The sequence below is a fragment of the Tenebrio molitor genome, chromosome 4, assembly GCF_963966145.1.
Source record: "Tenebrio molitor chromosome 4, icTenMoli1.1, whole genome shotgun sequence".
NCBI lineage: Eukaryota > Metazoa > Arthropoda > Insecta > Coleoptera > Tenebrionidae > Tenebrio > Tenebrio molitor.
In genome coordinates this window covers 11,373,058-11,392,393 of record NC_091049.1, presented here as the reverse complement: position 1 = coordinate 11,392,393, position 19,336 = coordinate 11,373,058, and the positions used below count along the sequence as shown (strand labels likewise).

The window sequence follows — 19,336 nt, the reverse complement described above, 5'->3', positions numbered from 1 at the left end:
GTCCTAATAATTTTTGGAAAACATTTTTAACTGTTATGTTTATATGGATTACCTCAACCTAAATCCAAAGTATGGAAAATAAAACTCAAAAACAAAAAACTTCGGCATTAAAGGGCTAATGAAATTTTAAAATGGGTAAAATTATTAATGTAATGTAATAACACTTAAAAAAAACTATTAGAACTTGTAAAAAATTAAGTAAGTTAAAAGTGTGCGAAACATAATTCTGAAATTAGCAGTAGACAAACCATTAACATAAAATAAAGTTTTATACCATGTAAATCCCTATGGTTCATTGATAAAAAAAATCACTGTATACAGGGTGGTCCAACACTTACCATTTTTGCGATTACGCGGTTTCTAATTATCGAAAAAATTTTACGCTTGGCTAGGAAGAGACACACATTATGGAGCTATAAGCCTGTCCCATTATTTTATTTATTATCAATTGGGTTTCGCGTCAAGAGGCGATAAAGTGAAATTAATCAAAATTCAAAAAAAAAATTTAAATCTAAATAGGTTCAAACTAATACAGAAAACAGAAATCTGAAAATAAAAAAAATTAAAACGCATCACATTGCCGATTTATTTGCAATTAAAGAAGGTGCCGCACAACTGACAGGAATTTATGACGCAGTTACACTAAGTGCCTAATCACAAACCAAACCATCGCCAAACTGCAGGTACTTATCCTGTCAGGGCCGAACTCGAATATTTTACGCCTAGCAATTTCGGCAAACATTCTGAAGAAATTTTCAAATAAATTACGTAATGAAGTTGAAATTATTCAATATTCAGTTTTCTAAAATATCTATTTTTCATTTAAAGAAAAATCTTTTACTTGCTGCGAATCGTTTCTATCATAAACTGGAATTTCACCAGTACTGACCTAAAAAATGGTTTCGGGGGAGCCGACAGCCCTGCGTCAAAAAGATTTATTGGGGGGCCATCACATTACGAGCTGTCCTATTCAGCTCTACCATAAACGGTCTTGGATTCCAGCTTTCTTTAACTTGATATTTGATCGCAATTTTCACTATTACCTAATTATAATTCAAAGTCGGAAGTGGATCAATCAAAAAGGTGAGGAGTTCTGTAACTAGTAGAGAAAAAAAAAGCTTTCAATATTTAGATCAATTTGATATTAAATCGCTATAAAGTTAGCTCCATCACAAAAATTTAATTGAAAAAAATTGATCATGCTCAATCATAGAATATTAATTGTAGATTGTGCCTACCGAGTTTCAGAATTTTTGGACAATTATTAAACGTGTAATCGCAAAAATGGTAAGTGTTGAACCACCCTGTATGGAATGACTTTGACTCAGCTGTAAGCTATTCTCATTCATCTTTACATACTTAACATTTACCTTATGTAACAAAAAAAAACTCCGTAACGTTCAAATTTAAAAATTGAATGATTTACCCGAGGTGGTGACAAGCTGAACTTTATAGGAATAGAAAAACCTATTTCTCAATTAATGTGTTTGTGACTGTACGTAAGTAAGTTACGTAAGTTAACAAAACGTGATATTGTTGCTCGTTGGCCTGGATCTACACATGACAGTACAGTGTGGAATTCTTCATTTTTGAGTGCAAGATGTAAAGCGGGAGAATTTCAAGGTGCATATATAATAGGAAACAGTGCTCATGCTTGCAAGCCTTATTTAATGACCCCTGTGTTAAATCCCACTACTCAACCGGAAGTGAACTATAATACTGCTCACAAATCGACAAAAAATTGAATCGAACGTTGTTTTGGGGCTTGGAAAAGATTCCCATGTCTGTCACTGGGTTTAAGAACAAAGTTGGAAAATACATTGATAATCATTGTAGCAACTGCAGTTCTTCATAATGTAGCTATTAAAGGGAATGATAACGCTGATGATTTTGAATTGATTCAGGGCTATGAAAATGTCGAAGACGTAAATCACGCTGTTGAGGCAGGAAGAAATGCAGTTAGAAAGGCATTAATAGACACTCTTTTCAGGTAAATTTCTTAACACAACTATGCAGGTATAAGATATTACAATATTGAAGATTGTAGCGTCGGACAGACGATCAGTCTTGGGTCCACCTAGACGCGCCCTCGGGACATCTACCCGGACCTTGAGTAGCTCCGCTCCGGAACGCTCCCCAGGTGGACGAGTCGGACCCCCTCACGAAACATTCGCGGTTACGTCCGGCAAAACGGAGAAGCGGATGGGAACCACCAGCGAAGAGGCGTAGCGGTTGGGAATCATCGGCGAAGGAGAGTAGCAGGTGTGACCCTCGTGACAAGCAAACAAGAATTAACCCCTTTTCCGTTCCGCCACCGAACTTCAATTCAGGCCAGGAGTTTCTTGCTTTACTCAATTCTGGTAGCGAAGTCACGTGCATCAACGAGAATGATTTCAAGTCTTTGTCTGCGGAGTCGAGAGTTTCCACGTCGCCCGTGTCGTCAACCCACCTTCGGGGAGTCACAGGTTAGGGCCCTCGAATCAAAATGCAGGCTTGGTTGCAGTTTGCGATTAGAGAGAATATCAACTCGTCGGCGATTTTCTTGTTCGTGAAAAACCTCGTCAGACCGGTTATCCTGGATATGGACTGACTGGTAAGTGTCAACGCTTCTTAGGATCTGCACCAAAGTCTGCTGCCTCTCAATAGCGACGGTTCCGATACCATTTCACGTTCACGCTGTCATGTGTGACTTTGAACCATCTGCGAAGGTGACATGTTCTGCCCTGTCTATGCGAGGACTTCCAGCCCAGCTGTCCCAATCAGTCACACCTCTGTCTGTCTTGAAGGAGAAGCTCGAATCCATCTCATCGTTGACCAACTCCCAAAGGCAAGATTTGTTCCGGGTTTTGTCAACTCACCAGGTCGTTTTCAACAAACTCTCAGGTCGCACCGACAAGTACATGTATGTTATCAAAATGCACGACACCACTCCCTTCCTGACAAAGGGCTATCCCATTGCATTCAGTCTGCGCCCCGAGGTCGAGGCTGTCATCGAACAGAGGCTAGCGCTAGGAGCAATCAAGCGTGAGGCTTCCCCGTTTGCGTCACCCTTGACGGTGGTGCGAAACAAGGATGGTTCTGTAAGAATCTGTTTCGATGCGCGTTGGGTGAATCAGCGGATGGTGGCAGATTGTGAGACTCCTAGACCGCCAGAAGACCTTCTCCAATCTTTCCAAAGTATTCGTTTCATGTCTGCGATTGACCTTCGCTCGTCTTATTGGCAAATTCCTCTAAGCTCGGAGAGCACCCAGTACACTGCTTTCTTATGCAACGGTCAATCGTACATCTACCAATGTGCTGCCTTTCGAGTTGAAAACGGCTGTTGGCTCGTTCAGTCGGGCGATGAACGTCACCTTGGGCCCTGAGGTGCAAGAATTCACCGTTATCCAGCACTTGGATAAGGTTTTGTCTCGACGGAAAATAATTAATCTGGAAAAATCTTCTTTCCTACACGCGGAAGTCCGATTTCTGGGGCGCATTTTGTCGTCGAATGGAGCTGCCACTGATCCAGAAAAGGTAAAGGCCATCCAGGAATTCCCTGTACCAAAAACGGCGAAACATCTCAGGGCAATAATGGGTTTGTGTGGATACTACAGACGGTTCAGTGACCGCTATAGCGATTCCGTCGTTCCTCTTACTAGGTTGCTGCGGAAGGGCGCCAGGTGGCAGTGAACTGCTGTTGAGCGGGGCGCGTTTGACAAGACCAAGGAACTCTTCTTAGACACGGTCTTGTTAAAATTTCCGGATTTTAGCAAAACCTTCTATTTGCAAACGGACGGTTCCGGTGTCGCTTTAGGTGTCGAACTTTATCAGCTTGTAGATGACGGAGAATATGGTGTGATTGGGTTTGCGAGCCGTATTCTGAGGGGACCCTGAGAAGGAACTTTTGGCGATCATCTTTGGGTTCCATAAATACCGGACCATTCTGTCGGGTCACAGTCCAGTCATCTGAACGGATCATTATGCCCTCAAGTTCCTCAAGCAGTGTGGTCTTCTAAACGATCGTCTCACTCGGTGGTCGTTGCTGCTGAACGAATTCGATTATGAGGTTGAACATATTCCAGGGAAACAAAATGTCGTGGCGGATACACTTTCCAGGTACCCACCGGGGTCTAGTGGGCTGCCCAGGCGTTCCCAAAATTGCCCCGTTGTTGCTCCAGTTCGGACATCTGGGGGCGAGGCCATTTCGGCCGTCTTCGAGGCTTCCGGTTTGCGAGACCTGAGGGATCATTTCACCAATTTGAGGCAGCTCCAATTGGACGATATTTTTCTCGGACTCATGTTCCGGGCAAAGTTGGGAGAAAGGGTCGCATTCGAGGGAAATCGATTCTATGACAAGTTGAGAGTTCATCAAGACATACTCATTTTTGTACAGTCGTATATTCTGGTCGTCATTGATGCTTTCTCAAAATTTGTCAAGCTGTACCCGCTCTGTCGGGCACAGGCTAGGATCTCGGTGAGAAGGGTCGTAGAAGATTTTCAACATGTTGTTCCCATCAAGGTTATCTTGAGTGACCATGGAATCCAATTTCAGTCTCGGCTCTGGCAGGACACCTTACGCCAGTGGGGCATCACCCACACGATGTCGTCTATTCGCCATCCTCAGTCGAATCTCTGGGAACGGGTGATCAAAGAGTTAGCTCGTCTCTTCCGGGCCTATTGTCACAATGCCCATGCGAATTGAGCTTCGGTTTTGTCCAACATTGAGTTGCTTTTCAACACCACAACCCATTCCAGGACAGGGTTTTCACCCTACGAGATCATCTTTGGGAGGAATCCGCCCAATCCTTTGTCCAGATTAATCGAGCCTTTACTTCCAGCTGTCGATCCGAAGCCTCTGGAACAAATCCGCGAGGAAGTGCGTGCTAACCTACGGCGTGCCGCAGAGCAACGGAGGAATTCCAGGAGGGGTGGTAACGATGCTTTTAAGGTTGGAGATCTGGTTCTTCTCCGGGAAAATCCTGTGTCTGATGCAGCCGGTAGAGTATTTGCCAAATTTTGTCTTTTCTATTCCGGACCGTACCTAATATCCGAAAGACCTTATCCTAATGTCTATACCCTAATGATCCTACCACAGATAGTGTGAAAGGTAAATATAACATTCTATTGATGGTGATGAAGTGATCCATCTTTATGATTACCCTCATTTAATGAAGGGTATTCGGAACGCCCTACTTGCCAAGGATCTTTCCTTTACGTAGGATAGGAGAGAGAAAATCGCATCATGGCAACACGTCGTAGACGCTTACCGCGTTGATCAAACATTGGGTTTGTACCGCCAATTTGTAAAGCTTACAGATGAACATATATTGTCTGATAAAATAAAGAAATTGAGTGTGCGACATTGTACGCAAGTTTTCAGCCATAGAGTTGCAAGCGCAATAAAGACCAAGGCATTAAGCAGCCTAGTTCACAATATTATCTTGACCCGGCAGCCTCCGACACGAGTGACCTTTTACTGTTTTTTGACCAATTATTTGACAGCGTGAATGGAAATTAGCTTAAGAGTCAAGACGGGAAAACGTTGCGTGGTGCAGTGACTCATTCGTTTTTGGGAGTCGTCTATTGTTACATTAAAGTCCTTGTATTTTACCGCTCCAGGTTCCACCAAACCCGTAAGGACCTCATCTTTGAAGAATTGGATTTTCACTATCCAGAGTTTTATTTATTTGTGGAGAAGAGTTAGGAGCATTGGATTTAAATTCCTAACTCCACGGGCCTTCAATCAGGATCCCTTGGAAAATTTCTTTTCCTGTGTAAGGGGCTATGCCTGAGCAAATTCAAAACCCACTCCTACTTCATTTGCCCACACTACTAAGGCACTGCTGGTGAACAATTTGGTCTCTCCCTGTGCCATTGGAGCCAATTGTGAAGACGATGGGTCACTTTCATATTTGGACAACTTGAAAACTTTTTTAACACTGAAGTTGCCATCACAGGGACTCCTTTGGTGTTGGCTCCAGTTTACCCCCCTGAAGAGAATGTCCAACTTCCCGCTGAAGATAAGATGGGTTTAGCAACAGCATATGTGTCTGGTGTGATTGGGAAAAAAATTGTCTGCGTGCCAATACTGTCAAGTTAATCTAGAAACAGAAGAAGATTTACCAGAACATATGCTGATTCGGGTAAGAGAGTGTGTTCCAAATGCTCTAGTGCATCCCAGTGTGGAGTTGTCACAGGCTATACATTGGACAACACTTTTTTTCCTGCGTTGCCACGTATGATAACAACATACAACATAAAAAAACGTTTGTTAAATAGTATTGATATAAATTCGCCAATTTTTGCAAAACTTGTTTGTGCAGAGCATTCCGTCTCGAACACCGAGATCCTTTTAAGAATAATATTAAATCTTGTGCTGTATTTTTATATTGGTAAGGTTAATAATATTTTAAAAGGCACTGACCTTTGGTACAAAGACCTTGATCCGTTGACCAAGTTGGCCTTTGTGAAGTACAGCAAATCCCGTAAAGGACCAAATAATCCTTTGTAAAAATTGAATAAAAATTGTTTTCGACATGTTTTATTTTTTAGCACTACATAATGTTTTTGCCAGTCTGATATAAGCGCCTTTTTGTGTAGGTACGTCTTTCGGAATTTGCTTTGCTTTTTTGTCAGTTTTCAACATTCGTCGTCAAATTTGACAAATTAGCACAATTTGGAACGTCCACTCACAAAAAGTAATCAAAACCGAAAATGGTGAAACCGTGCTGTAAAGAGTGCGAAATCTTAACCCTGAACCAACCTAAGAACGTAGCCTTGTTGCTTACAACTCGTGCCAGACCAATAGATGTCGCTGACGGCATTTTTCTGCTATGTTTTTCTGGCACCATTATTTTGTGAAGACAGCGACATCTAAATTTTTAACCAATCTGAGGTCGGACGTATAGTTGAAACGTCGTTTCGAAGCTGTGGTCGATCTTGATGCAGTATTGCAGTCATCGTGTGTGCAAAAGTTTTCTTTCCTGTTGCGATGAAAAGTTGAGTTCGATTCAAAGCGGTGATCGATCTCTTGGCTTAGTCGTTGTGCGTGCGTACAAGTGTTTAATTTCCTGTTGAAAATGAAATTCGAGTTCGATTTAAAGCGGTGGCTACGATTTCTTGGTTCAGTCATTGTGCCCGTAAATGTTTGATTTGGTGTCGACGTAAAAAAAAAGTGGCGCTCGATATTCTGATTCGTCGTGTGGGCAAAAGCTTGCTTTCCTGTTGAGATGAAATGTTGATTTTGATTCAAAGCCGTGGTCGATCTCTTGGCTTAGTCGTTGTGCGTGCGTGCAAGTGTTTGATTTCCTGTTGAAATTTAAATTCGAGTTGGTTCGGTCACCGAACGCTTAAAAGTTTGATTTGGTGTTGAAAAATGAGGTGTTAGTTTTGAGTGTTTGTTGCTGCACCTCATTTCTTTGATATATGTTGGCAAGTAAAATGTTAGAGGATTGGGAGAGTAGAATCAAATTAAATCAGAATTTGTATATAAATTTGTATTATACTAAGTAAGTATGAGAGAATTATTTAGTTTGATTAACCCATTAGTGCATAGTATCCGTTTAAACGGATGATATTATTTGGCACGTTTTTTGACGTTTGAGATTATGTATTAAAGTTTTCATGTTAACAAGGGCTTACTGAAGTGTTCTTGAATAAGTTTGTGTGGTTGTTGGTGTTTTTTTTGTGTATTTTGGAGAAATTTTGCCCCCATGGATCCCTCATTATATGATACAATACATTATATGTTTCAATTAATATTCATAATTGACTATTGCTCTTGTTACCACGTGTGCTATATACCCTAACCTATGATATGGAAACATCAAACATATTTTAGCATATACCGTTTCCAAGATATACACTTGAATTTTTGACATCCGTTATAACGGATACTATGCAATATGAGCAATGAACGCAGACACTGTAAAAAAGTTTGGTATTGGAGGGGATGTAGTAATTTCTCTTATGAAATCGGCAAACATTCCATCACACGCTGGATACAAATTATATTTCGACAATTATTTTTCTTCGCTAAATTTATTCCAACATTTAGCAGAAGAAGGATACTGTGCAGCAGCTACCATTCAAGAAAATAGAATAAAGAAGTGCCCTCTGCAAAGCGCCAAACAAGTGGCTAAGCAATCGCGAGGATCATATGATTTTCAGACTTCTAATGACGAAGATGTCTTGGTCGTGCGTTGGAAAGATAACAGAGTTTGTACAAGTATTACTACTTATAGCACGGCTGAAGAAATATCAGTGGCAAGATGGTCCAGAGAAGAAAAAAAGAAGGTAATAGTGCCCCAACCTAAAGTGTTTGCAGACTATAACAAGGGAATGGGTGGCGTCAACAAAACTGACCAACTTATTGCGTGTTATAGAACGAGAATGCGGTTGAGAAAATGGTGGTGGCCAATTTTCATTTATTTATTCGACAGTACCTTACCATGAAAAAAATGAACCCGCAAGATGAAAGTGCTGACATTCCGAAGACATTTATCACTTCATTTTTTAAAAACATATGGGAAACCTGCATGCCGTCGAAAGATTATGCTAAACCCAGTCCAAGATGTTAGATACGACGGTCGTAACCACCTTCCCTAATACTCAGCCACCGATAAAAAATGTAGGTTTTGTGGATCAAAGGCAAAATTTGTTTGTGTAAAATGTAAAGTTGGGCTTCACCCAAAAGACTGTTTTTACAATACCATACATTTTAATGTCATTATGCATGGTATCCGTTATAACGGATGTGCCATAAATTGGTACTTTTTTGAAAAAAAATTTTGTTTGCTTCGTTTTCTTTAATTTTGGACTAAAGAACACTGTTTATAAGAAAAAAACAGTTGAAATTTAAAAAAAAATTACTTCATGCACTAATGGGTTAATATGTATGGAATGTAAAAAACCATGGAGAATTTAAAACTGAACTAATGAATACATACATGTTGGAAGTGTACAGGAGATACAGACATAGGAGTTCGATGCAGTGCTTACAGTATGCATGATTTATAGTGCTGTTCTCTAAAATTTCACTGCATAATGTAAAAAGTTACAGTATGTAGCTAACAGAGCAATGTAAGGAACGTCCTTACAGAGATACATAAAATTCGTATTCTCTAAATACCTCTGTAAGCATTTGCCTTACAGAGCTATTTAATACATTTGAAAATTAGTGGAGTAAGCTTTGCCCGAGTGAACAATGCAAATTTCGTACCTTTCAAAAATGGAAAGTGTCTAAATGAACAATTACAAAACGAAAAAGATGCCAAAATACAACTTCCGAGCAGTAACTACGAAGAATATTTGAAATTATGTAGTGGAAACGGATGATATTTTTCGTTCTGGCCAATTAAATCCAAACATTTCCCCAAATTACCTTTGGAAGTTGTTCAGGCCGTTAACCCTACCAGACAACTGGTGGGGGTAGCTCCCCCCAACTCAAACCGCTAGTTGTTAGATATAGACTGTACTGTACGGCACTTGCACAATCGAGAAATAAAGGAGAAAGCATCCTGCAAAGAAGTCTTTACTCATTTTAGAAGCGCAAAACGATATCGCAACAAATCTGGTCCTTCGAGATAATGCGAACAGAAGTCTTGGGATAGGTTGTCCAAGAAATTAAACGCAATTGGTACTGGTTCCGTTTTATCGCCAAAAGAATGGGCGTTGTTCATGTTTATTTTTGTGATAGTGAGTTGGTATAATCGGTAGAACTAGGCAGAATTAATAAGAAAGCAAACGTCAAGATTACATGTACTGACATTTATTATGACTTACAGAGGCTTTCCAGTGCTTATGGTGACGATTTGTCTCACCATAAATTTACAGCGACTGTCAGCTATAGAATGTATGTTGCAGAGACAATTTCTCTTGGAGAATACCATTTTGTGTTTCAGGCTGTAACTTATAGGGTTATAGTGTTACAGTAGGCAACTTTTGCTTAGAGAATAGCACCATTAATTAAAAGTCAAGGAGGAAAATATTTTCCATCACACTATAACACAAAGAATAAAGAGTGATAAAAAAAAATGATGAGAATAAAAGTGACTCCAGAAAATTATTCTATATTTTTAAAGCCTAAACCTTCAAATAATGTATTATAAATTATTCGGTTGGAAGCGAACAATTGTGTGAGACTGAGTACACAGTTGAGACTGCAATAAACCAATTAATCGATTGAGAACATAATGAAAAAAGAAGTGCGATTTAGCAAGGTTATTACCGTATTCAGTTTTATTATTCAAGCTTACAGGTCACTGTATGTAAATGTTTATTTTTCAAAATGTTCTGGGAAGTTTTATAACTCGAAAAGAGCTGGATTTTCTTTGAAGTTTTTCTGGAGTTTCCTTAATCCTAAGAAAATGCGTACCATTTCGTTGGTTCGCGAATTTTGAGACATATACTCGTAATTACATGTAGTATATCCATGCAAAATTATTTTTTCAACTAATCATATAGATTTGGAAACTTTGAAATTGTTAAATACGTCCGATATCAAAGAACTAATTCCATCCATCGGCTTGAGAAAAAAAGTTATCGAAGCATATAATAATTATATGATTAAAGAAGTAAGGTTTTTTCTAAAATTTTACTAACACTGTAGTTGGGACAACTGTATTTATTTAAAATATTCTAATTTAATAGAAATTAATAATACAAGCCGAGGAAGATTCTGATGAACTCTTAGGGCGAGTTTTTCAATTCGAGTTTAAACCCAAGTTTAACTGATCGACGTTCTGGTATTGAACCTAGTTTACAAAAATCTAGTGTTTTTCGAATGATCTGTGATCCAGATTCAGTTGATCGAGGATCACGTTAATTTTTTTCACGTTGGTAGTAAAAGTGTGGTTATTTGCTTGATTTCGCCATTTTTCATTTATGTTGTGACGATCAGCTGACGACAACGTGGTTCGCAGTTGCACATTGTAGCATAACTTAACCAAAATTACACCTGAAATGAGTACTAAACGGGTCGCCAATTTTACTAAAGAAGAAAATTTGGTGAGTATTGTAATAATTTATCAAAGATCCAAATATTATCGCATTGTTTCAAGGTCCAAATTGTTTTGAAATATAAACATGTGGTAGAAAACAAAAGAAGCGACACAATATCGTCAAAAAATAAGCCAGGCATGGAGTGCTATTGCTGCTCTTCAACATGTCGGCAAGAATTAGCCGCGATTCAGACACATTAAAAAGAAAATACCAAAATATGAAGAAGAGGTCAAAAGCCAGATATGCCGACGAGAAACTAAAAACTATAATAACTGGAAGCGGTAGGTTCGAAGAAACACAAGTAATTTCTGTTGATGAAAAATTGCGATCTATGTTGGGTGTCCAAGTGACTGGTGATGTGTCAGAGTTTGATAGCGACTCGGTACTGCATGGGGAAGAAATTGGTAACTTATCTTATATTTTAAGTTGGAAGATATATGTATTAAATAGTTGTAGATGTTCCACTTCAAGGAATCAATAATGTTGAACAAGATTGGACAAATTATACCCCAGACATGCTGCGAAGGCCAGTCTCCAAAATATTAAGAGTGGAAGCGGATGGGTTGCTTCAACAGGTAGATTTAGGTACTTGTTTAAAAAGTAAAAGTGTATATATATATTTTTTTCTTTTGCAAGAATATGTAGCTGAAAACGACGTTGATGAGGACACACCACATGGTAATATATTTTATTTAAAGATATTATATTAACATTTATCCTTTAGCTCCCCTTTTAACAGTAGCAGAAACTGTGTCAGCAGTTCCAACTACCTCCAGGACATTAGGTTCAAAAAAAAGATCATCTCCTACGTTTTTTAACAATTGTTAATTTACTGTCTTGAACTAATATTATTCATGTCTATAGCCTATGGCATTTTTGACAAGGAGAAACCAGTACCTGGTCCTGAAAAAAAGAAGTGGTCCCAAGTAGCTGAAGCAAAGCTACGACTCATAAAACTGCAAGCTGAAGCACTGGAGGCTGACCTTCAATGGAAAAAAGAGGAGCGTGAAGCCAAAATGAAATATATGCTGGATGTGCATGAGATACAAATGAAATTGTTGGAAAAACCGGGGATTCATTAATTTAAGGCCTTGTTGTTTAACAAGGGCATTAAATCAAGATTGCCTTGAAAACTTTTTTGCCCGTTTAATGGCACAAGGCGCTCGTAATACTGCTCCAGACGTACCTCATTTTGTTAACGCATTCAAAACATTACTAGTAAATAACTTCATGGGAACACACTCTCCAGGCGCAAACTGTGAAGATGATTGTACTGCCGGAGTCTTGGACAACTTAAGGCACTTCTTAATCAGAAGGGGAATGGCTGATATTCGGTCTTTAGATGCCCCGATGGTGAAAAGCCATTAAAATTTTCTAAAAATGCGGAAACAAGATGGATATCCATTGAACCGACTATTTCCAAATTATTACAACAATGGGATGAATTAAAATTACATTTTGAATTGGCAAGAAAAAACTGGTATTCTGCTGAAATGATTTATAATATGTTAAATGATAAAAAGTGTACTTCATGATGACGTTCAAAAAGTCATGAAGAGTTTTGAAGGTGAGAATGTGGATCCAACTAAACTAATAGAAGATTTGGTGCATTTAATTCGGTCTTTGTCGAGCCGGATAGCAAATCCCACTGCTCGAGTTGACATATTTGCTGATAACATCGATAGTTACTTGGATCCACAACCAAATCTCAGCTACGAATTAAATAAAAAATTGCAATATTGTAAATTAGATGACGCTGAAAAGCAAAATACGAGTATACGCAGCAGATGTATCAATTTCACAGTCAAACTGTTTAAAGAAATTAGAAAGAGATTACCAGATAATTTTTCCATATTGCAAAAAATGAGCATGTTTTCAGTTGAAAACTGTTTAAATCCCATGAAGGCATCGATTGTGGAAATAGCCGAATTGATGGGATGTTCTCCAAGTGAGATTGACAAAATTGTTAACCAATGGAATAACATTCACATTGTAAATTGGAGCGCCAAAACTGACACGTACGATTTTTGGACAGAAGTTTTGTCACATCGCGATGCAAGTGGGATGAATCCATATGGAGAAGTTGACGATTTAGCAACAAAATTATTGGTGCTTCCCCATTCAAATGCCGAGGTAGAGCGCCTTTTTAGCCAGATGGCAATAGTTAAAAACAAAAGAAGAAATCGTATGCTAAATCCTAAGTTAAATGCAATTTTGCACATAAAATCGGGCTTACATAGGTCAAATCAAAAGTGCAGCACCTATGAATAAAAGAAGAAGAAAATATAATGGACAAAATCCCTTACCCCATGGAAGACCAGCAGTTTTGAGTCAACGAGAAGAAGCGAGTGTAGCAGAAGCAATAATAGTTGCAGCAACATGGGGATATCCATTTACCACCCTGGAAGTAAGAGAATTTGTCAAGAAGTATTTTGATCGTAAAGGAGTTGTTGAGAGACGTTTTAACAATAATTTACCGGGACGTGATTGGACCAAAGCTTTTTTAAAAAGACATGTGGAATTAAATTTACGCCTAATAGAAAATTTATAACGCGCTAGAGCTGAAATCACGCGGGAAGAAATTAATGAATATTTCGATAATATTTAATCAATTTACGTAATGTCCCTCCAGAAAATTGTTTGAACTACGACGAAACAAATTTAACTGATGATCCGGGTCCAATACAAGCAGTCGTACGTCGAGGTATGAAACGCCCTTTCAGAATTATGGATCATTCCAAAGCATCAACCTCCGTTATGTTTTGTATTAGCGCGTCAGGCAGTCTTTTACCTTGGCTATGTGGTGTATAAAAAAAATTAAAAAGCTTTTTACAATAGATCTAAAAGTGACTCGTCGGATCCGATAATTTTTGAAGACTGGTTCTTTAAAGTCGTAGTACCCTATTTCAGAAACAAAGAAGGTGAAAAGGCAATCATAGGAGATAATTTGGCTGCACATTTTTCTGAAAAAATTATTAAGGAATGTCAACGACCCCATGAGGATTTTTGGAGGACATCGATCCTAATTCTGGAATCATTCTACTACACTACCTTCTGTAGTGAATTTAATAAAAACAATCAAAGGTTTTATTAATTTATCAAAAAGTTTACTGCAAAAAGTAACTTACAATTTACCTAGGGTTATAAATCAAGATTGCTTAGAAAATTTCTTTGCAAGTTTGAGAGAACATGGGCGATATGATAAATCACCTGATGTGTCACATTTTATAACGTCTTTTAAGGCCTTAATTGTTAATAATTTTATGTCGAGCCACTCACCAGGAGCTAACTGTGAGGATGATTCAACAGTTGGTGTCCTGGACAATTTAAAAAGTTTTTTAACAGGTCAAGAGATTGCCGGTGTATCCAGCTTAGAAATCACAGAACCAGAGTTGCCAAAGCTCACTATACATTAAAAAAAAAGACGAGTTTTTTTTTTTGTTCGGGTTGAGTTATCGGTCTGCTGATGACCTCGCCTGCAAACGGCCGGTCAGGCCGATAACAGTTTTTTTTTTTTTGTAAGAGTTCTTGTTTATTTTATTTCATTATCTTTTGTGTCATCGTCCGCCGCGCGACTTCCTTTTCTATTTTGAATTTAGCTTTTTTTTTGGGAAACGAGGTGAGGCCCGAGGGAACTGTCCCGCCGATCGTGGGCGGTGTAGAAGAATAGCGTCGAGGACGATATCGGGCTTCACTTTAGGCTCTCCCCTTTTTTTTAAATTTAGTTTTTGAATTCAATTTACTTTTCGAGTTTTCCTTTTTTTTGTCGCAGCGAGGGCACAACCCTTCATTTTGTTCATTATTATTGAGTGTGAGAAACGTTTTTATTATCAAATAATCAGATTTGTATTGGGCGATCGTTTGGCAAGTATAGTGTGGTGGATCCTTCCATTTGTTAAAATTCCGAATCCCCTGCTCTAGATTGGACCGTTTGAATTCCCCGCAAGATTAACGGGAGCGAGATATGCTCAGTTCATTGGCACGGAGCTACCTGATTTACTTGAAATTGTACCTCTTGCTTATCGCATAAATGACTGGTTCCAACATTTTAGCAGAAACGTTCGGGAAATTTTGGATAACCAATATCCACAGCGCTGGATCGGTCGAGGAGGACCGCATCATTGGCCAGCCAGGTCTCCAGATCTGAATCATTTATCGGCGGCCCATAAATTCAGAGGCTGATCTGAGAGCTTTTGTTTCAGTTACTGAAGAAATGATAACTAGCGCTACTACAAGAAGTTTGTTACGTAGAGCACAATTGTGCATACAAATGAATGGTGGTCATTTCGAACATCTGCTTTAACATTATTACCTACTTAAATAAATGGTTCTATTTAGAATCGCCATTTTTATTGTTTTATTTCGAAGTTATTATCTTTTGCAATTGTCAAGTCTTGATGTTGATGACAGATAAACGTCAACGAATTTTTATATCGGAAAACGTCAAAATTCCAGTTGCCCAAACATTTTATTGATTTGTGCGATATCATAGATTTTTTGTTGTTGTTTAGCAACCGATCGGATTTTTTAGTAATACCTGAGGACGAGCTTGCGGGATTGGTGAAATTGAAAACTTTATAACTCGGTAATTTGAGCTAGCAGAAAATTTATTTTACTCAATTTAGAGTCTCTTTTGTTGTCGGCACATGCCTGTTTTCTCTGGGGAGCCAGTTCTGGGACACCCTGTATAATTCATCAAAAAAACTATTTCTTACAATAGGACAAAACTTTTTAAAACCAGAAAAATTAGATGTCAACATTAATATAAATGATCCAGGTAATTATATGGATATTGATGCAATATTTCTAGGTACTGAATGTGATAATTTATTGAGGACAATACCAAAAACTGAATCCCATTAAGTAAGATTAGATTGTCTAAGTTTCTACAAAACCGCCTCAAATGAAATTCAGAAGAATCAGTTAAATGCAGAGTTTCAAAGTCAATCACCAAAAATACACTTATTATTAGATAGAGTAACCAATTTGTTTAAACTTATTCTTAAATCTGATAAAAAAAAACTTATTTGGATATGACTGACATAGAGAAAATTAATATTTTGAATCCAGGGAATTATTTGCAACCAGATGAAATTTATTGTAGTGCAAAAGCTGCAGTTTTCATAAGTGAAACTAACATTAACAAGGAAGACTTGCATAATTTTAGATCACGAGTATTAGAGTTTTATATGGAATTGTCTCACCAAATCAAACAAAGATTTAAATTTAATGACAAAACTTTAAATTTTGCAAAAAAATTTAATCCAATCTCGTTGTGCAGTGGTGAATACAATAGCATTTCTGAAAGCCTGCAGATATTCCCACATTTAAATTTAAACTTGGAACACCTTGAGGTGGAATATAGATTACTAAGTGAAACAGAGCACTTGAAAAAATTAATTACTGATATAAACGAATTTTATGCACAAGTAGCGCAAATGAAAAATGCATTGGATAATTTAATGTTTCCTAATTTAACAAAGGTAGCTTAGTGTGTGACGTGTCTACCTCATTCGTCAGCGTCAGCTGAAAGAATTTTCTCACCGTTGAATTTAATAAAAACTAAGACACGCAACAGACTACTTATTCCAACTTGTGCCAGTTTGTTACATGCTAAAGATATCTTAAGACTGAGGGGAGAAAACTGTTTTACATGGAAACCTCCCAAAATAATGCATAAGTATAATATCCAACACAAAAATAGGGAATCATCAGATGAAGAGATTGCAGATTTAATTTTTGATTCTTGAATATAGGTAAGTACGTCATATGTGAATATAAAGTGTTTCTTTTTAGAAACGCACCATAACTTATTGTTAAGATTGCATAAAACACAAAATAGCACTCGCTATTATTGCGTAAAATTTTACAATGACCTTGCTTTGGATCTTAACTTAATATGGGCTTTAAACATTTTAAGCAATTGTTAACAGAAAATGTATTCTATTCTTTCAAAGAGTTTTTTCATTCATGAAGTCCTTATAGATTTTTTTTTTTAATTTTACTTGTATCTCTATTTTTTTGTTGCTTTTTTTCCGGTACATATTTGTTGACAATGTGTAAAATTATATGATTTATAACACGCAAATACATTATTATTATTATTATTATTAATCGAGCCATAAATAACGGAGAGACGGCTAGCGGCGTTTTTTAGGACGCACCTGTATTGTAATTTTTTTTATTTTACGTTTGTTTAGGTAACTATCGTGTGTTCAAATGAAACCCTGGGCTGAGTAGGCGTTGGAAAAAGCAAACCGTTTGTATTGTAATTTCAATTTGGTTGTAGGTCGTAAAATTTTATGGTACTTTAAGTTAAAGATCTTGCGGGGCTTATAAATCCTAGTTTACCACTAGCAGGTAATATTTTAAGCAGGGTTGTATTGTACATTTGGTATATTTGCATTGTACGGCAAACGGCACACGCCGCTTCCCAACCTTTTCAAACCCAACCATTGTGCCCGTTAATCGCTCATAATATCCAATAAAATTTTACGACCTACAACCAAATTGAAACTACAGTAACAGTGTAGTCTGAATTTCCCGCCGTTTGACATGAATGACATTTGTTTACGTCATTGACCTACGTTTGTGTTGTGGTTTTTCGAACTTCGTCTTTTGTGGTCTCCCAGTGCTTTCGAGAATTTCAATAGTTTGATTTTCGGTTTTTGTAAAACCCAGCCAAGCTGTGTTTACAATGGTTTTGTTACGAGAACATAAAGTTTTCATGGTGGAAGCCTATTTTCGAAACGAAACAAAAGTTGATGGCAACTGGGAATATTCTGTCAGTGCATGTTTTGAGGAGTTCCAGGAACGATTTCCGATTGTTGTAATTGTGTATGAGCAATTTCGACAAACTCTCCATCTTTGTTTAAATAATTTTCGAGAAAGTGGTACTATTGGACGAAAAGAAGGAAGTGGCCAAGTAAAGAAACGTACTCAGGAAGTAATTGGGAATGTTCAACAAATAATGGAAGATTCACCTACAACTTCAATTCGGCATTTGTCACAACAGGTTGATCTTTCTGTTGGAACTTGTCAAAAAATTTTAAAAGAAGATCTGCATTTATGGAAATAAATGCAGATCTTCTTTTAAAATTTTTTATTTCCATATCGGCTCACCGCTGTCCAAGAGTTACATGTAAATGACTTGCCCCAAAGACTAAACTATTGTCAATGGTTTTTAAACACAATAGCTAATGATGTTTTAGAAAAAACATTCTTTACAGATGAAGCATATTTTCATTTGTCAGGCTACGTAAACTCACAAAATATGAGAATGTGGAGTTCACAAAATCCACATTTTTTTACTGAAGCTCCACATTACCCCCAAAAAATTGGAGTTTGGGCTGCTATTAGCCGGGCGCACTCGAACTGCGGTCCAAGTACGGTCAGGTAAAAAGGGTCATAATCGGTCTTACTAATCTCCTCTCGAACTGCGGTCAAGACTTGGAGGGGTGAAATTTGTTTATCAGTCAACAACACAGAATCTCAGATAATATTTTCTTGCGAAAGTAACATCCAATTTATATGTAATCAACAAATATTCTTTGTTGATGGAACATTTGACTATCGCCAAAACAGAACACCTTAATACCAAAATATTAGTATGATTATGTTAAATGCGTGTCTCACAAGTTTTGTAACTGCTTATTCACAATGGACATAAGACATAAGAAATACATAAGAGATACCTAAGAATAATTTGTAAATTTGGGCAATTGGAAAATAATTTATGTGTCCATATAACTCGAATATCATTCTTCATGCCTTTTTGTACACAACAATAATGTTCACTGAGGTCACTTCTCATAAGTTACGTAAAAATTAATAGTATATCCACTGCATGTACCATGAATTTCTTATGCCTTATGTCCATTGTGAATAAGCGCTAATACTGTTTTGTAAATAAATATTTGTTTCCAAAGTTTTGAATTAAATATAATAAAGTTTAATTGTAATTCATGGTATGGTGGGGGGAGGTCAACAAGTACATACCTTTTAGTTATCACCGAAATACTGCCAACAAAAACACTATATGGTGATAGCCAACTCGGTCCCAAAAAGTTCGTGAATGCCTAATAAGTTAAATTTTCTTGACCGCAGTTCAAGATATGATTAGAGACGACCACTCGACCGGGTAAGCTAAAATTCTTTGACCGCAATTCAGGTGTCGGATTATTGGGCTTCTGACCGCTGACCGCAGTTCGGGTGTGCCGTATTAGCCAACGTAGGATTATTGGCCCATATTTTTTCCAAGGTACTGTAATCATTTGTTACTCATGTTTATTATCTCAAACATATTTGCAGGCAATATCAATGGAGAAAGATACCGTGCTGAAATTTTAACACC

General features: G+C 37.7%; 1 long non-coding RNA gene across 1 annotated transcript in view; it reads right to left on the bottom strand.

Moving 5' to 3' along the window:
* Nucleotides 1-504: 504 nt before the first annotated feature.
* Nucleotides 505-19,336, bottom strand: part of LOC138128077 (uncharacterized) — a 30,466-nt gene continuing 11,634 nt past the window's right edge. Inside the window, exon 2 of the long non-coding RNA XR_011158524.1 lies at nucleotides 505-13,384. This is a non-coding gene — a long non-coding RNA (uncharacterized lncRNA). The remainder of the gene's footprint in view (nucleotides 13,385-19,336) is intronic.